The sequence below is a fragment of the Sceloporus occidentalis genome, unplaced genomic scaffold, assembly GCF_023333645.1.
Source record: "Sceloporus occidentalis isolate IW3139 unplaced genomic scaffold, rSceOcc1.0.p SCAF_9, whole genome shotgun sequence".
Classification (NCBI taxonomy): Eukaryota; Metazoa; Chordata; class Lepidosauria; order Squamata; family Phrynosomatidae; genus Sceloporus; species Sceloporus occidentalis.
Genome location: NW_028316989.1, coordinates 148,375 through 157,032, shown reverse-complemented (window position 1 = coordinate 157,032; position 8,658 = coordinate 148,375).

Sequence of the window (8,658 nt, the reverse complement as noted above, 5' to 3'; positions counted from 1 at the left end):
TGGCCCTCGACCTCTCCCTGATGGAAGGCAACGTCTGAGTGGGGCTATCCATGGGCCTAGCTGGCACCAGAGACATTTGGGAGGGCCCTTGCTGGCCAGACCAAGCACTGCCAGGGGGCATGGGGATATAGGGGTCAGCCCCATTCAGGCCTGACCCCCAGCCCTCCGTTCTGCAGGCCTATGCCCCCCGTTCCACGTGCCACGTTTTGTGGCTGGCTTCTCTGGGGCTGGTTCTAAGGGGGCTCCCACAATGCACTGAGGCAGATGCGAGACTGTGCCTTTAAAAGATCACTTCAATTATTTTAATTGCTGCTGTGCAGTTTTTCCATTCAGCCGGCCTGATTACGGAGGAGCGGAAACCATCAGCCCTGAAATTCCATGTTACTGAACGTGTTTCGGTGACACACAAAGGCATGGCAGAGATGTGATTAAGACAAGCGCTGGTTGTTTCTGAAAAGCAGCTACCAGTAGATTTAGGAGCAGCAAGGAGGATTAATTTGGGATAATTTGCAGCTCCTGAGTCATGGCAGAGGCAAGTATAGGTTTGTTTTGAAATGACAGCCTTGGCTGTGTTTCCTCCCTTCCCTCAGCTTAAATCAGCCTTTCAAAGCCAAGAAGTGAGGATGAGGAAGAAGGGAGGCCTGCTCCGGAGGGTGGGCTCCGCAAAGGGCAGAGTGCAGGGAGCATGGCTGACCCTCTCTCCCGCAAGACATGGCCATGCCCACCTGCCCACTTTGCCAGCTGGATCCCAGGTGCCATTTTGGTCCAAACTCTGCCAGCCCTGCCAGCAGGCCTTGGGCCAGATTCATGCCTTGCCTGGCCTGGATTGCCTCTGACCGGCTCCTTGTCACCAGGCTGCTCCTTCTGTTACTGCCTCCTTTGAACTGCTGGCTTGTCTCTTTTCAAGATTCCCATTTGGCTGGGATCCCACATCAGAGTTGCTGCAGCATAAACCTCCACTGGAGAGCCAGGCGTTGATGGCGCTGTACGGCCCTTGCACCACCAAATGCGCATTTGCCTCTGTGTGCCCACTGGCACCTCATGGGCAGCTGTGCTCCTGCAAGTGTGGTCCGAGTGCGGATGCTCCACATGGGGCCAAATGTCCCACCCCATGGGAAACCACAAAGGCATAGCGCACCACACAGACAAAACAGCTGGGCACAAATGGGCTGTTTTGCTGGTCATCTCACCCATATCTTTCCTCCTTATCATCATCTTGGTCACAGTCCTTGAGTTTTCCAGTTCACAGACCAGGAAAAAGAAGATTCCTTTGCATCCTGACAACTTCAGTTGAGCATTTATGAGAAATAAGCGTTTAGGCCTCCAAAGTGAAGGGTTCGCTGGCAAAGTGACCCCAAGAGCGCAAACACAGCAAATACTAGGGGAGTCCGTAATGGGAACAATCTCTCTTTCTCTGCAATGCTAGAAATTTAGGGACTGGAGGGGCATTTCATTGGGTGGGGGTCTGAGTGTTGGAAAAGGACTCTAGGAGGCCAGGGTTCGAATCCTTGCTGGGCCATGAAAACCTACTGGGTAACCTTGGCTAGGTCACACTCTCTCAGCCTCAGTGGAAGGTAACAGGAAATCATGCCACAGAACCCCCATGATAGGAATCACCATAAGTCAGAAATGACATGAACAAGGGTGGCCAGATTCACAAGGAGTGGTAAGTACTGCCACGTCTCTGGGCTCCCGAGGCTGTAGATGTATGGAAGGGCTTCAGAGGGAGGCAGTAGACTGCCCACCCTCCCTCCGTCCCTCCTGCTGCCTCCCTCAGCTGCCCGCTGGCTAGACCACTGCTGGGGTCAGTGCTGTGGCATCCGGAGGGTCCATTCAGAGTCTGGCACGGCTGCTGGACAAGCAAGAAAGGGAGGCAACAACCTTTCTCACTCTCCCAGTAAGTATGCCAGTCCCGCCACGTGAACCATCCCCCTGCGGAGTCTCCAAGTGCGGTCCAGGTCCCCTGCACCCCCCCCCAAATGACGCCCCTGGGCAGGGATGCCCACTTGCATCCTTGCTAAGGGGTCTTTGGCACTGGGAAAATCAGGACAGTCCACACTTTTTCTGTGGAGAGGCTGCTTGCCCAGAGTAGATTTGGAGAGAAGGAGGCCAGAGCTGGTGGCCAGAAAGAGGCCGGAAAGAGACCCTCGGCCGGCTCCGAGTGGCTTTGGCGAGGAAGCGCTGCTGCCTAGCGGTCCGGTCTGGTACTGTGGGCTACAGGCAGATTCCCTTCCCAAACGCGCGGCATCAACCCATTTGGAAGACAGTATTTTTTGTTTTATTGATGTTATATTTCTGTGATTTGCCTTTCTCCTCATGTGGGACCCAAAGTGTCTTCCAATGCGAAATAACCCAAAGATGCACACTGCAAGACCCTCTTAGCATTCATGTCACGTTTCCAGGGTCTGGGCTTCAGAGTCCTTGAGAAATACTGAAAATACACACATATTCATTCTCTTTAATTGTTGTAGGAAAATGTGTGTGATGTGGAGAAAGTGGATGTGTGGCCTTTCGTTTTGGGGGTCTGGCAGAGTGGTCCCTGTCACGCATAATGCTAGAATCCCAGTGAAGCTGAAGACAGACTTGAAGCAGATCAAAGGAAGAGCCTCTTTCCACTTTGCATCGTTTAACCATGGAACTCACTGCCACAAAATGGAGCAACGGCCGTCATCAGTTTGGACCACTTCAAAAGGGGCATTAGGCAAATTAGTGGACGTTTAGGGTCACCAATGGCTGCCCAGTGACTCTGATACCAAAGGCAATCTAGCCCAGTGGCTGCTGGGCTTCTGGGCTTCCTATAGGCATCTGCCTGGACACTCTGAGACAACAGACCCAGGCACAAACGGACGGACACACAAACACACACAGAGGCTGCCATGTTGAGCCTTGTGTGAATGCAGAGACTAGTGGTCGCCTTTAAACAGGTGGAGAGAGAGCGACGGAGAGTTCTCTCTGCTGTGGGAACCATTTTGGCCAATTGCCATTTGGCCCGTGACCCGTTGTGTCTTCCCATCCATGGAAAACCCACCAGTCTGGAACAATCTGCACCATGCAATGCAATGCAGTCCGGAGCTTCTCTCTGCTCTCTGCACATGCCTTGCGTGGGTGCGCACAAGGGGAAGGGCTGAGCAACCATCAGCGTGGGATCTGTGGATAACAACAGGCCAGGGAGCCTAATGCGGTCGGCACAGAGAGCCTGGTTTGTGGCAGCAAGCCCCGCCATTGTCTGATTTTTAAGATTTAACTGGCCTGGAAAGTTCGTAATGTCCTCGCGTCACAGGAACTTAGCTTACGAGTATGGATCTCCTGTTTCAGGAGACACAGCCGCACATCTGGGTGTCTCACGGCCTCCATCCAGCCGCCTTCTGCTCAGGTAGATCTGGGCAGGCAGCCAAAGAAAATGGCCCTCCTCCCTCGGGATCTTTCCTCCAACGATCTCACAAGCCAGACAGCCAGTGGAAGGGAGGCTGTGCGTATGATACTGTAATTTCACACCGTCATAGAATCATAGAGTTGGAAGGGACCCCAGGAAGGGCAATGCAATCCAACCCCTTTTGCCATGCAAGAGGGCACCATCCAAGCTGTGGCAGATGGCCACCCAGCCTCTGCTGGTAACCCTCCGAAGAAGGAGGCTCCACTGCCCTCCATGTAGGTGGCAGCATCTCCCACCAGCTCCCATCTCTCCTTGCAGCCCCCAGAGCAATGTCCTCGGTGTTGGGGTTGTAAAACCTGCCACGCTTTCTGGCAATACAGGGCCCCCATGGTGGGCACATGCTCCTTGGGAGCAAGATGGCCCTTCCTGGGATATTGCACTCTTTTACCAAGGAAATGCAGTCCAGGGAAGGAACCGAGCAATAAATGTTTTCTTCTTCCAGGATTCTGGTGGTGCTGTGTGTAAAGCTCCATTCACACACAGACACACACACCCTCCTCCACGCCAGAACCACGCGGACGGCCACGGTCCCCCCGGGGCCTTGCTCTCCTTGCTTCCCTCCAGCCCCATCTTTTAATATACAGACGTCTTTCAGGACGTTAGGCTAATTGTGATGGATGCTTCTCCTTGTGCTCACACAGAGAGATGATGAATCCTAAATGTAAGGTAATGTGTCTGTTAAAGATTTAAGAGTGCCGGGGTGCTTGACAATCCTTGTTCTGATGACAACAACACAACAACTGTGAGTCTACAATGAAGATCAACAACAAGGTGGACGGCACAACTGGGGCTTTGTTGGGGGGGTTGGAGGAGGAGCAGCTCTCCTTGCCACTGATTTCTGCCTCTCATTATCAAGGACAACTCAGGGCTACTAGTGGCCGAGGGGTCAGGACCCACCACTGAATCCGGACCACCCTGGTGCCCTCTCACCCGCCCACGGTGTGGCTGCATCCTCTGGCCTCGGGAGGCCATTCTATTGAACCACTAAGTGCTCATGGCTAGTTCTTAATGAAATGCAAAAGGGAAGCGCAATGGGGCTGGTGGGGGAGAGAGTGAGGCCGGGAGGGAAGTCCAGCAGCCTCAGGGCTCTCCCAGACCAATGAGTCCAAAGCAGGCGGCAGAGAGAGGATGTTGCCCAGCTGCCGTCCGGCTCATGGCTCCCTGTGGGTCTTTCCAAGGCCAGGGGTGAGGATGCTGGGAGTGCACCCTTGAGCCCTTCCAAGTTCCTCTTCCATGCAACGGATGGGAGGGAGCCTCATATGCTCCCCGTGTCATGCTATGCCATGCTATGCCATGCTGTGCCATGCTATGCCATGCTGTGCCACAGTTGGGGGCTCCAGGGGGGCACCTGTGGGGGGCAGAGCGATCCTGGCCCATCGTCCTCCCCCCAGAAAAACCCTCATGGGCGGACTTTGTCCTCAGGGCTGCCTCCAGCCAGGAGCTACACTGGACACCTGAGGGCCTTTCCAGTTTGGAGGTTGCATTTCTTTCCTTTAAAAAACAAACTTTTGTACAATGACCAATAATTCATAGACACAGTTAATTACAAGTGACTGGATCAATATTTTAATTTTTCTTAATGAGCAGAATTCGCAGCCAAACTACAGCCCAGAACATTGTTAATAACTTTTGCTGGAGGAACAAATGGTTTCCTCTCCATGAGTTTATCCTGGTGAATTATTAACGTGGTGATAAATCTGCAGAATGGAGGCAGGCGTGTTGGCTTATTAATTACCACCAACGGATCATTAATAAGCACCCATAAGATGGGGGCCTGGGGTGGGTCAAAGGAGAGGCAGCCAGCGGAGGGTGGCTTCCCTGGATTGTTGGTGTTTTGCCTGGGGAGGGGGAGCCAGAAAGGCTGGGGGGGGCCCTGGTCAGGGCTGGGCCCAAAGGAGCAAGAAGGGATCCCAGATGTTATGAATGGCGCTCCTGCGATGAGTTGCTCCCGAAGCAGTTCTGAGATGCGGACACCATCCACGTCGCATGGCGCAAGAGGCCGTGGTTCTGCCCCTCTTTCCTCTCCCTCGCTATTCCCAAGTGGGTTGCTTTTCTTCTCTTTTTTTCAATGTCTTTATTTATTTTTACTTAACCGATTGCCACAATCATGCAATTGGACTAAAAACATAAAGAACTAAAAATAAACACAGCCCAAAAGGCATGCTCCAAAGGGCATTAGGGGAAACCTCTGCAATAATGAGTGTCCCCAACCCGGTGTGTTTGCATTTACCAGACCCTTGCAATTGTGGTGCTTTATGAGCCTGGCATGATGAAGTCCCCAGTCTATTCACTGGCATTCAGTTCTTGATTCATGGCTACATCAGCCTCCTTGGCATCTGTTGAAAGAAGAGCTGGGATCCTCAGCATCCGATGGCATCCGACCCCAACGGTCCAGATGACCGCTCCCAGAAGCTTCATGTAGGTGCTGAAAGGCATAGGGGGCCATACTGACCCCTGGGACCCCGCTGGCTAATGGCCAAAAGGCTGAACGACGGCCCTGCAGCACCACCTTCTGGGGACGGTCGGCCAAGAAAGAGCGGGACCCCTGCAACTTCCATTTTAACACACATAAATTGACTTTTTGATATGATGTTGACTAGGGTATTAACTGCTGACACAGAACTAAAAGGAACTAAACTGACCAATATATTGACTGTTGTCCCGCAGACTGTAGCACATTCGGTTCTCTTTTTTCTGACAAAAATGTCATTTTGGAACACTGCGGTCCTGGGGAGCCCTAGGAGTCCAAAGAAAGGGGTGCGTGTCCTTCTGCCAGGCCCCCTTAGCTTGGGATGCCCTCCCCATGGATGCCCTCCTTGGACCCCATCCTTTTTGCACTGATTCAGGGAGGGGGAATAAACCCGCCCCACAGCCATGTTGCCTCCCCCACGGATGTGGCCCTGGTGGGAACTCCCTTCCGGCCCTCCGAGGGTCCAGACGAACCAAGGGCTGGGCACTGGGCCCTTGGGCCTCCCTCCCTGGCAGAGCCTTTCTGGTGTGCTGTAAATATGCACATGGATTGCAGTCATGTACTGCAAACCCACATAAAGTATCTGGGCTCCCCAGATACTTAAACAGAAATATTTCCAAGGCAGACCTGCTTGGGAAGATGAGAATTATGAACAGGTTTGTGGGTTTGCTTTTTCAGGCCTGTTCATCCACTTCCCTTATCCCCTAATAAATATTGCCTGTGACACAGGGGCATCATGTCACTCCTGACAGCTGCTCCTGGCCCTGAATGATGCGGCTGCGCTCCCTACAACTGCGGGGATATTTATGGTGAGTCCATACTGTTTCTTAGGAAAATATTGATTGGTTAACAACTGAATGGCTCCATGGCCATTAAATCAGAGCAGCTGATCATAAACTCCCCACATTAACCAAAGAATAGGTTTACCTTAAAAATTTTATGATGTTTATTTATTTATGTACTTAGCAAATGGCAGAAAGAAAAAGAAGGAAGGGAAGAGACGGGAAGGGAAATGGAGGAAAACAGTCCAGTTAAGGGAAAGGAATCATCCAGGAGAGATTTATGTTTAATCTCTAAGGCCCCCTGAGATGATTTCAGCCTCTTAGTTCTTTTTACATCAGACCAAGAAAAAGGGGGTTGGAAATGAAGGCAGCCCAGGAGCCTGGGACAACTGACTCTTGTAGACTCCTCCTCACCTTGTTTACAGTATGACTCCATCACTTCCTTGGTACACTAAAACATTCTTATGCTACAAGCCAAAAGAAGAAAAACCTGACCCCCAAAATACACACACACACACAGAGGGTTGTATGGGATGGATCTGTGAATCTTGTTTTAAAAAACTCGGGGGAAACCCTATATCAATTAACCCAGGGTAAGTGGGGTTTTGGCAGCCCCCTTCTCCTCAAATCGGGTGCATTCGGGATGCATGTGAACAGCAGCCCAGGTTCATCCTGGATTAGCCGAAGGCCCATGTTGTCCCTTTTGCCCACCAGGCCTGCTGTAACCGGTGGTGGCTACTTCCCCGAAAGGCTCACGCTCCAGTCCCAGAGGCACCTGCAGAGAGCCAGGAGGCTGGCCCTGTGGGATGGAGGCAAGGAGCCCAGTGCCAGGGAGGCATGCAGGCAAGTGGGAGGCAAGTGGGCAGAGTGGGAACAGCCTGGTGGACACCTTCCTTTGGCAGCCCCCTGCTGCCCCCCTGTGGCTGAGCTTGGAATGGCATCTCCCTACAGGCCAGGGCTGTGCCTGCCTGCCTGCCTGCCTTCCCCTGGGATCATATCAACACTGCTCCCCTCGTTGCTGCAGCAGTGGGGAAGTGGGGCTTGTTAGATCTGCCTGCAAGGGAGCCCTTTTGTGAGGTGGTTTTGGACCGATGGTGTAAACAGTGGCATCAGGGTCCCTCAACTTGCCTTGCCAGGGCACAAAGTGGCAGAGTGGTGCCAGGTGTGATGGCTGCTAGGAGAGAGGGGTGAGGATGCCATCCTTTGGGAAACGTTTGTGTTCCAGGCATCCAGAAAGTGGGGCAACCGGTTGCCCTTGGAGGGCAATTTGTATCAGGAAGACATTTGGGGAGACCGCACCACAATTCACCCAGAGCTGTTGTGCATTTATAGCACCATCAACTGAGCCACTGACCTTTTCATTCCCAGGGCCCTGGGCTGGCAGAAAGACTGCATTTGGCACACACTGCCAGTGTGTCCCTGCCCTCATTAGCCTTGGCCCCCAACCCCAAATGCTCCCCTCCGTCCCTAGGCTTCTGCTGGGAGGTTTTCCTTCCTTGGGACCAGAAGGCAGGCACACGTCTTGTTACCTGAGCAATATTCTGGAGTTGCTGACACAACTAATAAAAATTCTCTTTATCCTGCTGGATTTATGGCTGTTAAGCAGGTTTCTCTGAGCTGGAGGAAGCGGTGGCTGGGATTAGAGGGCCATAAAATGCCTCTCGCAAAGCGCTGCTCCCAGGTGAAGGGAGGAAACAGGATGCCAAGGAAGAAGACTCAGGAAAGCAAGCTTGCAACTCATGGCAGCAGGAAAGAAGGGCTCCTGGAAAAGGCAGAGGGCTCAGCCTGGGGCCTTCGCTGGCCAGGAGGGTCTCCCTTAGCCTTGCTGGGAGAAATGCAAGAGCTGATTCACGGCAGCGAAAATCACAGGAAATCGGTTGCTTTCCAAACACACAACGACACCCAGTTGTGCAGTGTCTTCGTGCTCACAACACCTGCCAATTTGGCACCGTTTCTTTCAGGTGAAAACAAAA